This window comes from Taudactylus pleione, unplaced genomic scaffold (genome assembly GCF_031769625.1).
Source record: "Taudactylus pleione unplaced genomic scaffold, aTauple2 ptg000130l, whole genome shotgun sequence".
NCBI classification, from domain to species: domain Eukaryota; kingdom Metazoa; phylum Chordata; class Amphibia; order Anura; family Myobatrachidae; genus Taudactylus; species Taudactylus pleione.
Genome location: NW_028284532.1, coordinates 6785338 through 6800089, shown reverse-complemented (window position 1 = coordinate 6800089; position 14752 = coordinate 6785338).

Below are 14752 nucleotides of genomic sequence, written 5' to 3'. Positions count from 1 at the left end.
TTTGGTGTATTTTAAACTTTAAAAAAAAAACAATAAAGTTTTACAAATTGTATTACACATTATCACAAAAAACAAGAAATATACACACAAAAGTAAAAATCACAAAATCAAGAACTGGTTGAAGATGTTGCATGCCAACATGTTGTCAAAATTCAGGATAAAAACACATTTGTCCAGGTGTTAAGTTCATTTTTGAGTCATTATTGTCACAGTCGTTCAATTTCAGGGAGTAAGTAGGTTGTTGTTTTGTTTGGGAAAAAACAAGAAAAGAAGCATTTTACAAGTCAAAACATAGGATAGTTAACACACATAATTTACCTTCTGCCCAATGTAAACAAATGTTAAAAAAAGGAAAATATAAAACCTGAAAAAATGAGAAACTACCTCATCACGTATGGCCCCCCTGACACACTCTTCTGACCATCCTCAGGCAAGGCATCCTCTGGCTGCATTGGGACACCACTCCTTATGGCAATGTTGTGAAATATCTCACACAGGACCACAATTTTGGAAACCATAGCCGGCAAATACATCAGGTCGCCACCAGAGCGGTGGAGGCATCTAAATCGGCCTTTTAAAAGGTCAATGCAGCACTCCACCACCTGCCTGGTGGCAGTAAGTGTGGAATTATATTGACTTTGTGGCCATGGTGTAGTAACCAAATAAGGAGTGAGCAGCCAGGGCCTGCAAGGGTAACCACTGTCTCCTGTGAAAATAAAAAAACATTCAGTACCATTTCTAAGTCAACAGTGTTTGTTTTTAAAATTAAGGGTACCACTTACCCAGAAGCCACGCATCACCAGCTTGTAGGTTGTTTAATTTGTGCCAAAGCCCTGATTGCCGGATGACAAATGAATCATGTGCACTTCCTGGAAATTTGGCATTCAGGGACAGGATCGGGAGGGAGGCATCACATACCACCATTACATTCATTGAATGGAAATGTTTTTGTTTCCTAAATATTGCCTCCAGCGCTGCTGGAGGCTGAAGTGGTATGTGAGTGCCGTCCACAACCCCTATGATGTGTGGGAAGCCTGCAATTTCGAAAAATTTCTGCTTAACCAGATTAAGGGACCCAAGATCCAATGGCATATTAATAAAATGATGGAGGTGCTTAAATAGGGCATCCATTTCCGCCCTCAGGATCCTTGAAAAGGAGGATTGGGAAATTCCCGCAACAATGCCAACTGTGGTCTGGAAGGATCCTGAGGTGCAAAAATGTAACACCGACATTAACTGCGTAAGTGGTGGTATTGCAGTTGGATTGTTAATTTGCCTTTCAAGATCACTCTCTATTAATGAAAGATTGTCTAGGATGATTTGGGGTGGTAGGCGATAACACCTTAAGACCACATCATCAGGCTTTCCAAAAAGGGTGACACGTGTTCTAAATAGCTGGGGCCTTGCACGCCTACGAGGCCTACGCCTAGGAGGATGTTCAGGTTGGTCGGGGGCGTGGACCATCGCCACTATAATTCGCCCAACATCAATCTGAAATGTTAGACAATGTAGTTTTTTTTTTAAATTTAACAATGTGAAAATATACTTATCTTTTTTACACATTAAGAAGAATCTTACAGGGTTAGGAAGTGACATCTTAAAGTAAACCTACGAATTAGATTTTCCATATAAATAATGTAAAAATTGACACAAAATAAAGACAGGCTGAGGCATGCACTATACAGATGATGTTGTCATTCTAGGATTTTACATGAAAATTGTAATGTACGCTTAAGCCACAGACCGGAGATGAACAAACTATATGCAATACAGGTTACAAAATAACGCTTAATGGTACGCTTAAGCCACAGACAGGAGATGAACAAACTATACGCAATACATTTCGAATTTATCATGAAAAAAAAAACATTTCCAAAAAAAAAAATTATTTAACGTACACCTATCTGCATAGTGTGACCCCTTAAATAAACATGAAAAATTAATAAAAATAACGTGGTCTAATGTATGACAAAAAACACTTACCGCACAAAGACGATAACACCAAAATAAACGAGATCCACAACACCAAACGTAAAAAAAAAACTAAATAAAAGCAAAGTAAACACGTATAAACGTTAAAAATTATAAAAATATTTGCTAGTTATAATCGACCAAAAATTCTTTCACAAAAACTTACCTCAACAAAAAAGAAAAATTTGTGAAAGAAAAAATACGCAAAAATGCGAAAGAAAATAACCAAACAAAACAAAACTCGCCAAAAAAACCTCCATATTCTCCTCCAACAACCACAACTACTACTCCGACTCACTCTCAAATGCCAACAACTCCAACGACAACCACTACAAGCAACCCACCCCAAAACAAGGCCACAAAAAAGCTTTAAATGGACCGAACTTTCCAGCTTAAATCAATTACGCACAATAGATGCACCCGTATAATGCACACGCATCTATAAAAACATCACGAGAGCCCACAATGGGTCTGCTGAATTCAAGGGTTTAATCATGTCTGCTGAACAGCAGCAAAGCCAAAATCCAGGACCTCATAGTAAGTAGCTCCAAAATTAAAGTTACCACCAAAAAATAAAATAAAAAAAACAATGTTTTTTTCTAAATTTTTTGAAAGGTGTTGAGACTGAGAATGAGGAGGCTGCGGGGCCTAATACCCAGGCCAGGGCCAAATGCAAAAGGCAGCCGCAATTCACAAGAAAGGCGATGAACGCTTTGGTACAAAAGTGCATTGATATCCTGGCACAGGCAACCCGAAATATGGGTGCATCCCAGAGATGGAAACTGTTGGAGGAAACAGCCAGTGCTGTCAATGGGGTTGATGACTTTGTCTGTTCAACCAAAGAGGTCAAACGCCAGTACGTAAATGCTGTTACCTATTTCCAAATTTTTATTAATATTACATTATGAAAAAATCTAACCATACATTTTTTAACAACAGATGGAGCGACTTCAAATATCGGCTAAAACAAAAATTGGAAGATAGGGCTAGGCATGCAGGGAGGACAGGTGGTGGGCCAACCCCTGTGTCAATGGAGCTAACAGATTTGGAGGAGCTGGCACAGGGGTGTGTGCAGGAAGAGGAGGTGTTTGGCGTGTCCAACATGAAAACAGACATGCCAGACATTGCGGCTCCACATGTTGCCGCAGGTAATTTAGTAAAAAATTATTTAAAAACTTGTTTAAGTAAATTTACAAATGTACTAAGATTTGTATTATCTATCTTTTTCACACAGGCACAGAAGAGGACGAGTCTGCTCCAGAACTGAGTTTTGGCCGCAGTAGACCTGCTGCCTCCGCAGGGGAGGAAGCAGTATATCCGGCTGGGGACCCTGTGGCAGACAGTCCAGGGCCTTCCCCCTCGCAGGCAGTGACCCTTCTCTCAGATCTCAATGAAAAAATGGATAAGAACACCAAGATTCTGATGAGGATGGACGCCAATTTGCTACGGGTGGCGAACGCCCTGGAGGAAAATGCTGCGGCCAATGTCAGAATAGCTAATGCCCTGGAGCAGCTCATCCGCCTGCGCATGTTGGAGCCGGCCTCCCTTCCTGCCGGAACATCAGGGCCCTCCACCTTTGGCGCAACATCAGCCATCCCTCCAAATGTGCCTAGCCCTATGCCTAGGCCAGAGGAAACAACATCTACCTCAGGCCAGGCCAGGCGCACGACCAGACAGACAAAGTCATGCTCCCTCCAACATCAAGCCAAGCGGGGGAAAAGGCATTGACAGCACTGGCTAATTCCCCAAAATTCAGCTCTCTGTGTTTGCCCCATATTTTTGCACCCCAAAACCTCCCTCTTCCTTCTTGTGAATAGTTTTTTTTATTTAATTACTTTGTATTTTTGCAAATGTAAAAAATTGCATTTTTTGCAGAACAAAAAGCCCCAAAAAAACCCAAAAAATGGATTTTAATTTTTGAAAGAAATAAAACTAAAAATCTAAAATTGTGTCAATTTCATTATCAACCACCCACAGCTACCACCCACAGCTATAGCGAGCGTCCATGATGATGGTCGTGATGGTCAAGACCATCACGACCATCGGGCTTGCGACGAGACCCTGTGGTAGGGTCTCTCTGCAGCAAGCCCTGGAGTGATTTTGGCTCTATCAGAGCCAAAATCACTCCCACTGACATCACTACTAATGTCAGTGGGGCCGGACCCAGACGGTAGGCGTTCCCAAGCGAACGCCTCCGTCTGGCAGCCACGCCCCCGGCACACACACCAAAGGGGTGCTGTCAGTCACCATCGAGCGGGTCTGAATTAGGCCCAGTGTTAGCTTCCGAAGGCGGCCATGGGCTGCAGGGGAGAGACTGAAAACTCTCTCCTGCCCCTGGAGCCTTCTTGGGCTTATAGTAGTTTATACAATAGTAAGATGGCGTAAACTGTCAGGGCTAAATGCCAAAAAGCTTTGCTTTTTGGAGTTTAGTACAGTACATAGGAGTTAGATCATAGTCCCGATTGATAATAATGGGGACTGTGAAATCTCCAACATTGTGCCATTAGTACATAGGGGCAATACATAAAATTATTCAGAAACTGCAATTCTGCATACTTTTATGTAACAAACAGCTTGATACATAGGCTCTCTAAGAGCCATATTCAATATGAGCCGAGCCGCGATACTTTTTCGCAGCCCTGACTTTCCGTCTACTTCGCCTGTTTGGCAGGTGGAAAAGTATTGCGCGCGGGCACGCTTTACCCCGTATTCAATATGATAGTACGCGAAAACGGCACCCGGCAAAACTGAAACAGGTGGAAAGTGCTGTCAGATTTGGGGAAATCAGTCTGGCACCCCCCAAAAGATGCTCTGACATGGGGGTTCACTATGATACCCCCCGATTTGGCTTGCTGAAGGTATTTTGGGTTTTTAAATGGGCTCAATAGCTGCTAAATAGCGTTTTTCAATACGTGATGCAGAATATTATTCAGGAGTATTTTTTTATGAAAATAACTATTCCCAGCAAATTTGGGGTACTTGAAAATGGGGGTCTGCATATTTAAAAGTTGCTAAAGTGTACTTGTAAAAATCATGAAAAATCCACCTGCCGCAAGCACCTGCAATCAAAAAAACACTTGGGGCATACTTGGGGACCCCCCCAGAGTCAAGTTCGCTAGTTTTTAACTTTGTACCCCAATTATTTTTTTTCGCCCTCTTTTTCAAAGTCATTTTTTGGGGTGTCCTTAAGTGTTTTTTTTATTTTTTTTACACAGTGTACCTTAGGGGGACTGTCTGAAGGCTGCAGGGGGTTCCCGCAATGTTGCACCCCAAAACCCTAATTGTGCACTTCTTTCCGCCTGCTATTCATAGGTGAAACTTTTTCGCCTGGTACATTGCATTGACTTTCCGCCTAGGCGGAGAGTCCTTCAAATTGAATACGGGGTAAAACCAAAACAGGTGAAAATGACGTCACCCGCGAAAATGTTTCGACAAAAACACGCGAAAACGGCTTTTCGCTCCAAATTGAATACAGGCCTTAGTCTCATAACAAAAAAAATTTGTAAATGCCAATGCACATTTTCAGATAAAATGTACATGTTAATTATGGCCCTCATTCAGAGCCGTATGCTCTGAGCAGAGCGCACGCTCTGAATGAGGGCCGGGCTCCATTTCCATGGAGCGTCCTCCTGGACGCTCGTATAGCTGTGGGTCACCACCCACAGGCTATACGAGCGTGCTTTGTGATGGCCGCGATGGTCGAGGCCATCGCGACCATCGAAATTGCGAGCCGGAGCCTGCGGTTGAGGTTTTCAACCGCAAGCTCCGGAGTGATTTTGGCTCTATCAGAGCCAAAATCACTCCCACTGACATCACTAGTGATGTCGGTGGGCCGGCTTCTGACGGGAGGCGTTCCCGTGGGAACGCCCCCGTCAGGGAGGCACGCCCACCAAAGGGGGCGTGCTGTCAATCAACATTGACAGCACGCCCCCTTTGATCGGACACAACGAGCGAAGGACTTTCCTTCGCTCGTCGCGTCTGGCGCATGCGCACGACGGAGCTCCCTCCGTCGTGCGCATGCTCAGTGCATAACATCGACCCACTTGCGAGCGGACAGCCGCTCGCGAGTGGGTCTGAATCAGGCCCTATGTCAGCAATTCTACTTTTTATTTTTGATATATGCTATTTAGTATGCTATATTCAACCACCTTTTAGTGTATTGTATTTGTATATTTTTTGTTTTATTGCTGGGTTGGGTAAATCTTTAAATGTGTACCAAGACATCTAACAGACACACCTGTCATTAATAGACATGTCTATGCCAGCTGCTGATCATATCTATGATGAAACTGGCATTTTGGCCAGGGAAGCAAAATGAAATTATCTCTTTTTTACAGAGTCTGTGCTACAATCTAAACATACATTGGGCAGATTGCTTCATCCCGTCCTATAGTGCCTGGAACCATTACTGATGAGAATTGAGAGCTGCTACACAGACTAAGCAGATAATTTTTTATTTCCCTATTTTTGACATCACTATTGGACATACTATTCATATTGCAACAAGTGGGAATCAGATAATAAGTAGAACAGAGTGAATTCTAATATTACAGACAATACAGAGTATTGTGTTTTATTTACATTTTTGCTCTTATTAGATTGCATATATAATATTGTCTATATATATATATATATATATATATATATGTATACCTTAATGTTATATACTTTTATGTAACATAAACTTTCTTATTATATTAAACATATTTTATAGCATCCACAGCTGTATGTTAATAATTAATTATTCATCATATTGTCTATTTGAGAGTAGCTAATCCCTAATTGGGCTTGTCCTTTTTCCTCCTGTATAGAGTTTCAGAAATGTAAAATAATACTCAGGCTCGTGTGTTCAGAGACACATGTGACTGATCTGTGGGAATGCCTGGGAAATGGGGATTGATGAGACATAGCCTCCTTCACATGTGTTACTGCAATCACTGATATTTATATAATATATTGAACAAGGGCCCTCATTCAGAGCCGTACGCTCTGAGCAGAGCGCACGCTCTGCATGAGGGCCGGGCTCCATTTTCATGGAGCGTCCTCCTGGACGCTCGTATAGCTGTGGGTCACCACCCACAGGCTATACGAGCGTGCATTTTGATGGCCGCGATGGTCGTGACCATCGCGACCATCGAAATTGCGAGCCGGAGCCTGCGGTTGAGGTTTTCAACCGCAAGCTCCGGAGTGATTTTGGCTCTATCAGAGCCAAAATCACTCCCACTGACATCACTAGTGATGTCAGTGGGCCGGCTTCTGACGGGAGGCGTTCCCGTGGGAACGCCCCCGTCAGGGAGGCACGCCCCCGGCATGCCCACCAAAGGGGGCGTGCTGTCAATCAACATTGACAGCACGCCCCCTTTGATCGGACACAACGAGCGAAGGAAAGTCCTTCGCTCGTCGTGTCTGGCGCATGCGCACGACGGAGCTCCCTCCGTCGTGCGCATGCTCAGTGCAGACCATCGACCCACTTGCGAGCGGACAGCCGCTCGCGAGTGGGTCTGAATCAGGCCCAAGGAGTCTGTATATCGCTACCACCACCAACTCTGTCCAGTCAAAATTGACTCTGGCTAGACAACCCAGGGGAGGAGGACCGCTGTTATGAATACAATAGAACAGAGGTTCTCAAACTTGGTCCTCAGGACCAGTGGTGTCCCTCCCCGCGGTGACACCCGGTGCGGGGAGGGACGCCATGTGCGCGGCACCCGCCAAAATGGTGGTGTGGCCTTCGGGAGGGGTTGTGTCGGGGGCATGGCCTCGCAGGTCAAACCTTCGGGAGAGGCATGGCCTCGTGGCGCGAACCCGGCCCATGGTAGCGGTAAACAAAATGTTTGATACATTATGTATCAATGGGGTGGTGTCGGTGGGGGGGTGCAGGAGGTGCAGGCATGGGCAGTGCCGGCTCCTTCATTGACAGGAGCTGAGTGCTGCACTTAATGCTATAGTGCAGCACCCGGCTCCTGTCACTGAAGGGGAGCCTGCACCTTGGTGTCACCCCTTGGCGGGTGACACTCGGGTGCGGGCCACACCTGCCGCACCCACCTTGTGACGCCACTGCTCAGGGAATTGGTATGAAATACCGCTGGCCGCATGGCCGGCGGGTCGATTCCCGTCAGCGGCAGCCCAACAGGAGCAGAGTGCGACGCAGCGGAAGCCCGACAGCGCTGGAAATCTCGATCGTGGATAGGTAAGTATCCACTAACCTAACCTAAACCCCCTAACCCTAACACTCCTTAGGGGTGCCTAACCCTAACTTCCCCCCAGGTGCCTAACCCTAATCCCCCCTCTAAGTGCCTAACCCTAACCACCCCCTTCCCCGCTACCTAAACCTTAGTCCCCCGGGGGGTTGCCTAACCCTAAGTCCCCTCCGGAGGTGCCTAACCCTCCCTCCCCCTAGCCCAACCCTCCCGGTGGGGAGCCTAACCCTAAGTCCCCCCCGGGAGCCCTAATCCTAACCCTCCCCCCCCCCGGCAGCTCTCCGCTCACGGCTCCCGGTATCACTACGATCGTGATGCCGGGTGCCGGTCTCCCGGCGTCGGGGAAATGCGGGCGTCTACATCTAGATGCCCGGCATTTCACCCTTGCCGGGATAAGACAATCGGGAAGCCGGCTGCCGGTATATAGGCAGTCGGCTTCCCGATTGCTTCCCCTGCTCAGGACCCCAAACAGATCATGTTTTGCAGGTCTCCTGGCAGGTGCATAGATGTATTTATTATTCACTGACACATTTTAAAAGATCCACAGGTGGAGCTAATTATATCAATTGTGATTCTGTGAGGAGACCTGGAAAACATGCACTGTTTGAGGTTCTGAGGACAGAGTTTGAGAACCTGCGCATTATAACAGTGGTTCTCAACTCCAGTCCTCAAGTACCTACAAAAGGTCATATTTTCTGGATTACTTTAATCATGCACAGGAGAGTTAATCTATTTTGCTGGGTCAGAAATTATCCCACCTGCTTACACAGACAGAAATCTTCAATACATGACCTGCAGGGGGGAACTTGAGCATTATACAACCAACACCCTGTGTATAATAGTCATGAGTTTGTGTGGTGTTTTTAGTGTATGATATATTTACAGATTGTATTAGTCAGCAATGAAGGGTTGTTTGAAAGATTTTCCATGAATGTTCTATCAAGAGGACATAGGGCCTAATTCAGACCCACTCGCGAGCGGCTGTCCGCTCGCAAGTGGGTCGATGTTATGGACTGAGCATGCGCACGACGGAGGGAGCTCCGTCGTGCGCATGCGCCAGACGCGACGAGCGAAGGAAAGTCCTTCGCTCGTTGTGTCCGATCAAAGGGGGCGTGCTGTCAATGTTGATTGACAGCACGCCCCCTTTGGTGGGCATGCAGGGGGCGTGCCTCCCTGACGGGGGCGTGCCCACGGGAATGCCTCCCGTCAGAAGCCAGCCCACTGACATCCCTAGTGATGTCAGTGGGAGTGATTTTGGCTCTGATAGAGCCAAAATCACTCCGGAGCTTGCGGTTGAAAACCTCAACCGCAGGCTCCGGCTCGCAAATTCGATGGTCGCGATGGTCTCGACCATCGCGACCATCACAATGCACACTCGTATAGCCTGTGGGTGGTGACCCACAGCTATACGAGCGTCCAGGAGGACGCTCCATGAAAATGGAGCCCGGCCCTCATTCAGAGCGTGCGCTCTGCTCAGAGCGTACGGCTCTGAATGAGGGCCATAGTTTGCACTAAACTTTTGGCAAGTCTGAAAGGGGGGCTAGAAAGATTCAGGTGATAATTGTGCTAAAGTGGTTTGTTTGGTGACATAAACAAAAAAGATAGTTCAAAGCGCTGTCAGATGTCTGAATTTAGTTAATAAAAAGTTGTAGGAAAGTTTATTTAAATTACATAACAATTACATCAACATAAAACATATAATACAATAAATAAAATTTCAATTATAACAAAAAATCAGCCATGATTAATATATGTCTGCAAGTTTCCCCAGTTTCCCATAATAACATCTGATACGCTACATGTCTCCAAACACCAAAGAAATCTGGTGCTACACCTCCTAGGTCAATACGATATACAAACTAGTTATGACTGCTGCCTGAGAAACAAAAGTGGGAGATATATCCACCCACCAAATGGAATAAACAAAAAAGATTGTTCAAAGCACTGTCAGATGTCTGAATTTTAATTAATAATAAAAGTTGTAGAAAACTTGATATAAATAATTACATAGCAATTACATCAACATATAATACAATAAAATTAAGTTTCACTTAACAAAAATCAGTCATGATTAAAAAAGGAAAAAGAAAAGAAAGAACTGTTGGGCACATTATTGACAGGTAGTTGAGTCCAAAAAAAGACATCCACTTATATGTATAAATTGTGTCCACAGCATTTCTTTGATTGTTAAAATTGACACATTTTGGATTTAATAAGATACTTTGTATAGAAGGATATCTGACAAGCTGGAAATGCTGAAAATCTCCAAAAATGTAATTCAGTTGTCATTATCTCTGAAATAATGACATGTGGGAGATGGTAACTGTTAATTTTTGTATCTAATACAGGATTTATTGTATCCAAAGTAAAACATTTTCACAAATAATATATCTGATGTCATAAAAAATAACGGAACATTGATACAGTCTGCCACTTTACAGGTCTCCTGTTTCTCCCACAGTACTGCACTTAATACAAAAAGAATCAAATGACTGTTTTAGCTTTCACCGTCGTTGCTTCTGATTCGCAGCAAACATTTTGCACAGTCGCAGGATTTACTCTCTAAATCCTGTATTAGATACAAAAACGGACAGTTACCATCTCCCACATGTCATTATTTCAGAGATAATGACGACTGAATGAGAGTCTGCACTACTAATTGGATATTTTCAGCATATCCAGCTTGTCAGATATCCTTCTATACAAAGGGGTAAATTTATCAAAGGTCAATTTGAAGAGTGATTTAGCTCTTCTCAAACCGACTCAAATCAAATGTGGCAAAACCAGTGATTTTGCCAGATTTACAATTATTCGATTTGTTTTGCGATTTGCAAAACAAATTCGATTTGAGTCGGTTTTGAACAGTTATTTGCTGTTCAATTTGGTATGTACAAATCAAACGGCAAATCACACTTCAAAACGAACTGCAAATCCCCGACAGCATAGAACTGCTTCATGCTTTCACTTTCAGCATGAGCAGTTAGTTCTCACACAGATACATGCAGACATCAGTGAGATGCCTGCTCGTACTGTATCTGACTGTAAAAAGTAAATAAAGAGTTAAAACAAAAAAAATGATGTGAGGTCCCCCCCAAAACAGACCTAGCCCCGGACTGTTCAAACCCAGTTCTGGATACAGGGTCAAAATTGTGTAGGGTCTCCCTGTGCTCAGTACAACCAGCACTTGGCTATGGGAACCAGGGCAGGTTCTGGAATTACAGGGAAAAATTTGCATAGGATCTCCCTGTAATTCACAGAACGAGCCCTGGACCCTTTCTAACGGGGAACTGATGCCACAGACAGGGGAGCCCTGTCACCAGGCCCCTCAGCCGCAGCATCAGCCCTGACCGCTAGTCAGCCCAGGCCAGGGATCCCTGGGGAGTTGGAGACCCCTCCAATAATGGGGTCTCCCTCTCCAGGGCACCCCTAGCCTAGACTGATCACCCAAGGCTATCCCCGCAACCCCCGGGCGGTGGGTGGCGGATTGATTGTGTTAGTGTAGTGTAAAAATAGAAGAATAAAAACATTGTCTTTACAATAGAACTCCAGGTCCCAGCAAGCCTCCCCCCCCATGCTGGTACTTGGAGAACCACAAGTACCAGCATGCAGGGCATTCAGGGCCAACTGGGACCTGTAGTTCACATGTAAAGAAATGTTGAAAGAAACACACACCTTACACAGTACAAGTTTAATACATACATACATACACACTCACACAATACTCACCTATATTACCTCAAGTGGTCCCCTTGTCCAGTGGGCATCCATGGGTCTTCTTAAAATAACAAAACGATAAACGTGACCATCGTACTTAGCAATATTCATCCTAACCAGGATGAATATTCCTTCCCGAATGAAGCTCACAGACGCGGCTTCCTCTTTTGAAGGTCTGGGCCTGAGTGTTCATTGGCTGAGAGAGGTCAGGCGCCGCCTCTCAGCCAATGAACGGCTCCCTCCATTTAACTCAATGGTGGGAGCTGCAGGGTAACTAAAGTTTATCTTGCGGTTCCCACCATTGAGTTCAATGGAGGGAGCCATTCATTGGCTGAGAGGCGGCGCCTGACCTCCGGGTCTGACCAATGAACGCTCAGACCCGGACCTTCAAAGAAAGAAGCCGCGTCTGTGTGCTTCATTTGGGAAGGAATAATCATCCTTGTTAGGATGGTATTTGCTTAGTACGAGGGTTTCGTTTATCGTTTTGTTATTTTAACAACACCTTGGATGCCTACTGGACAAGGGGACCACTCGAGGTAATATAGGTGAGTATGTATTAAACTTATACTGTGTAATGTGTGTGTTTCTTTCAACATTTCTTTACAGGTGAACTACAGGTCTCAGTGGGCCCTTAATGCCCCGCTTGCTGGTACTTGTGATTCTCCAAGTACCAGCATTGCGGGGGAGGCTTGCTGGGGGTACACAGTTGGGAAGCCGGCGGACCTAATCCCGACAGCCGGCTTCCCGACTGCTTAATCCCGGCGAGGGTTAAATGACAGGCATCTAACTCTAGACACCTGTCATTTTACCGATGCCGGGAGACCGGCACCCGGCATCCCGATCGAAGTGATGCCGAGTGCGGACCGCCATGCGGGGGGGTTGGTTAAGTTAGGGGCTCCCTGGGGGGACTTAGGGTTAGGCACCCCCCCTTGGAGGTTAGGGTTAGGCTAAGGGGAGGGATAGGTTTAGGCACCCCCGGGTGGACTTAGGTTTATGCGGCGGGGAAGGGGGGTTAGGTTTAGGCACGTAGAGGGGGGGGATTAGGGTTAGGCACTGGGGGGAAGGTTAGGATTAGGCACCCCTAAGGGAGGGTTAGGGGGTAGAATAGGTTAGTGAATACTTACCTGGGGACGATCGGGATTTTCATCCTTGTCAGGCTGCTGCTGTCGGGATTTGAACTGCCGGCCAGGGGTCCGGCGGTAAATCATACCGATTCCCTTGCTGGGACCTGCAGTTCTACTATAAAGACAATGTTTATATTTTTCTATTCTTACACTACACTAACACAATCAACCCGCCACCCACCGCTCAGCGGTGGCAGGGATAGCCCCGGGCTATCAGCATAGGCTAAGGGTGCCCTGGAAAGGGAGACCCCTTTATTGGAGGGGTCTCCAACTCCCCAGGAATCCCTGGCCTGGGCTGACTAGTGGTCAGGGCTGATGCTATGGCTGGAGGTCCCGGTGATAGGGCTCCTCTGGCTGTGGCATCAGTCCCCTGTTAGAAAGGGTCCAGGGCTGGTTCTGTGAATTACAGAGATACCCTACGCAATTTTTCCCTGTAATTCCAGAACCAGCCCTGGTTCCCATAGCCCAGTGCTAGTTGTACTGAGTACAGGGAGACCCTACGTAATTTTTTCCCTGTTCTTAGTCAACCAGAACTGGGTTTGAACAATCCGGGGCTGGTTCTGTTTTGGGGAGACCTCACGTAAAAAAATTTTTTTACTTTTAACTGTTTAATTACTTTTTACAGTCAGATACATGCAGGCATCTCACTGATGTCTGCATGTATCTGTGTCAATCTGACCTGCTCATGCTCAAATCGAAGCATGAAGCAGGTCTATTCATTTGGTGATTTGAAGTTCGATTTGAAGTCCGATTTTGAGGTCGATTTCAAATCAAATGATAGTAAATAAGGGTTTTGTGTGATGTAAAAGTACCAATGTTTTTCTGATGTCCGATTTGAGGCCAATTTGACTAAAAATTTGATTTGACATTCGATTTTACATTTGATTTGGCCTTTAGTAAATACCCAAAAGCAGAATCGAATACAAATCGAATGAAAATCGCACCTCAAGTCACTCAAGATGCAAAATCGACCTTTGATAAATTTACCCCAAAGTATCTTATTAAACCCAAGATGTGTAAATTTTAACAATCAAAGAAATGCTGTGGACACAATTTATACATACAAATGGATATCTGTATTATAGTCTATTTTTGGACTCAACTACCTGGCAATATAGTACCCAACAGTTCTTTCTTTTCTTTTTCCTTCATGACTGATTTTTTGTTAAGTTAAATTTAATTATTTTATTGTATTGTATGTTTTATGTTGGTGTAATTGTGATGTAATTATTTAAATCAAGTTTTCTACAACTTTTTTTATTAATTAAAATTCAGACATCTGACAGCGCTTTGAGCTATCTTTGTTGTTTATTCCATTTGGTGGGTGGATATATTTCCCACTTTTGTTTCTCAGGCAGCAGTCAGAACTAGTCTGTTTATCGTATTCACCTAGGAGGTGTAGCACCAGATTTCTTTGGTGTTTGGAGACATATAGCGTATCAGATGTTATAGTGGGAAACTGGGGAAAGGAATTGATTGGACAATTAACTAACCTAAACCATGTTACACAATGGATACATTTATCCTGAAATAAAGCATTTGGAAATGCTTCCTCTAGAAATCCTGCATTTCCCCCTGCCACCAGCGAGTATTTCGACAGGCAGCATGGCAGTATGAAACCCTTCCAATTTCCATTCCACAAAACTGTTTGTGTGCGCACATGGTATTCATTAGTATTGCTGTCATATTTATATATTACCTAATGCCCCTTTCAGATATAAAATCCTGGCTTCAACCTGGGTGTCA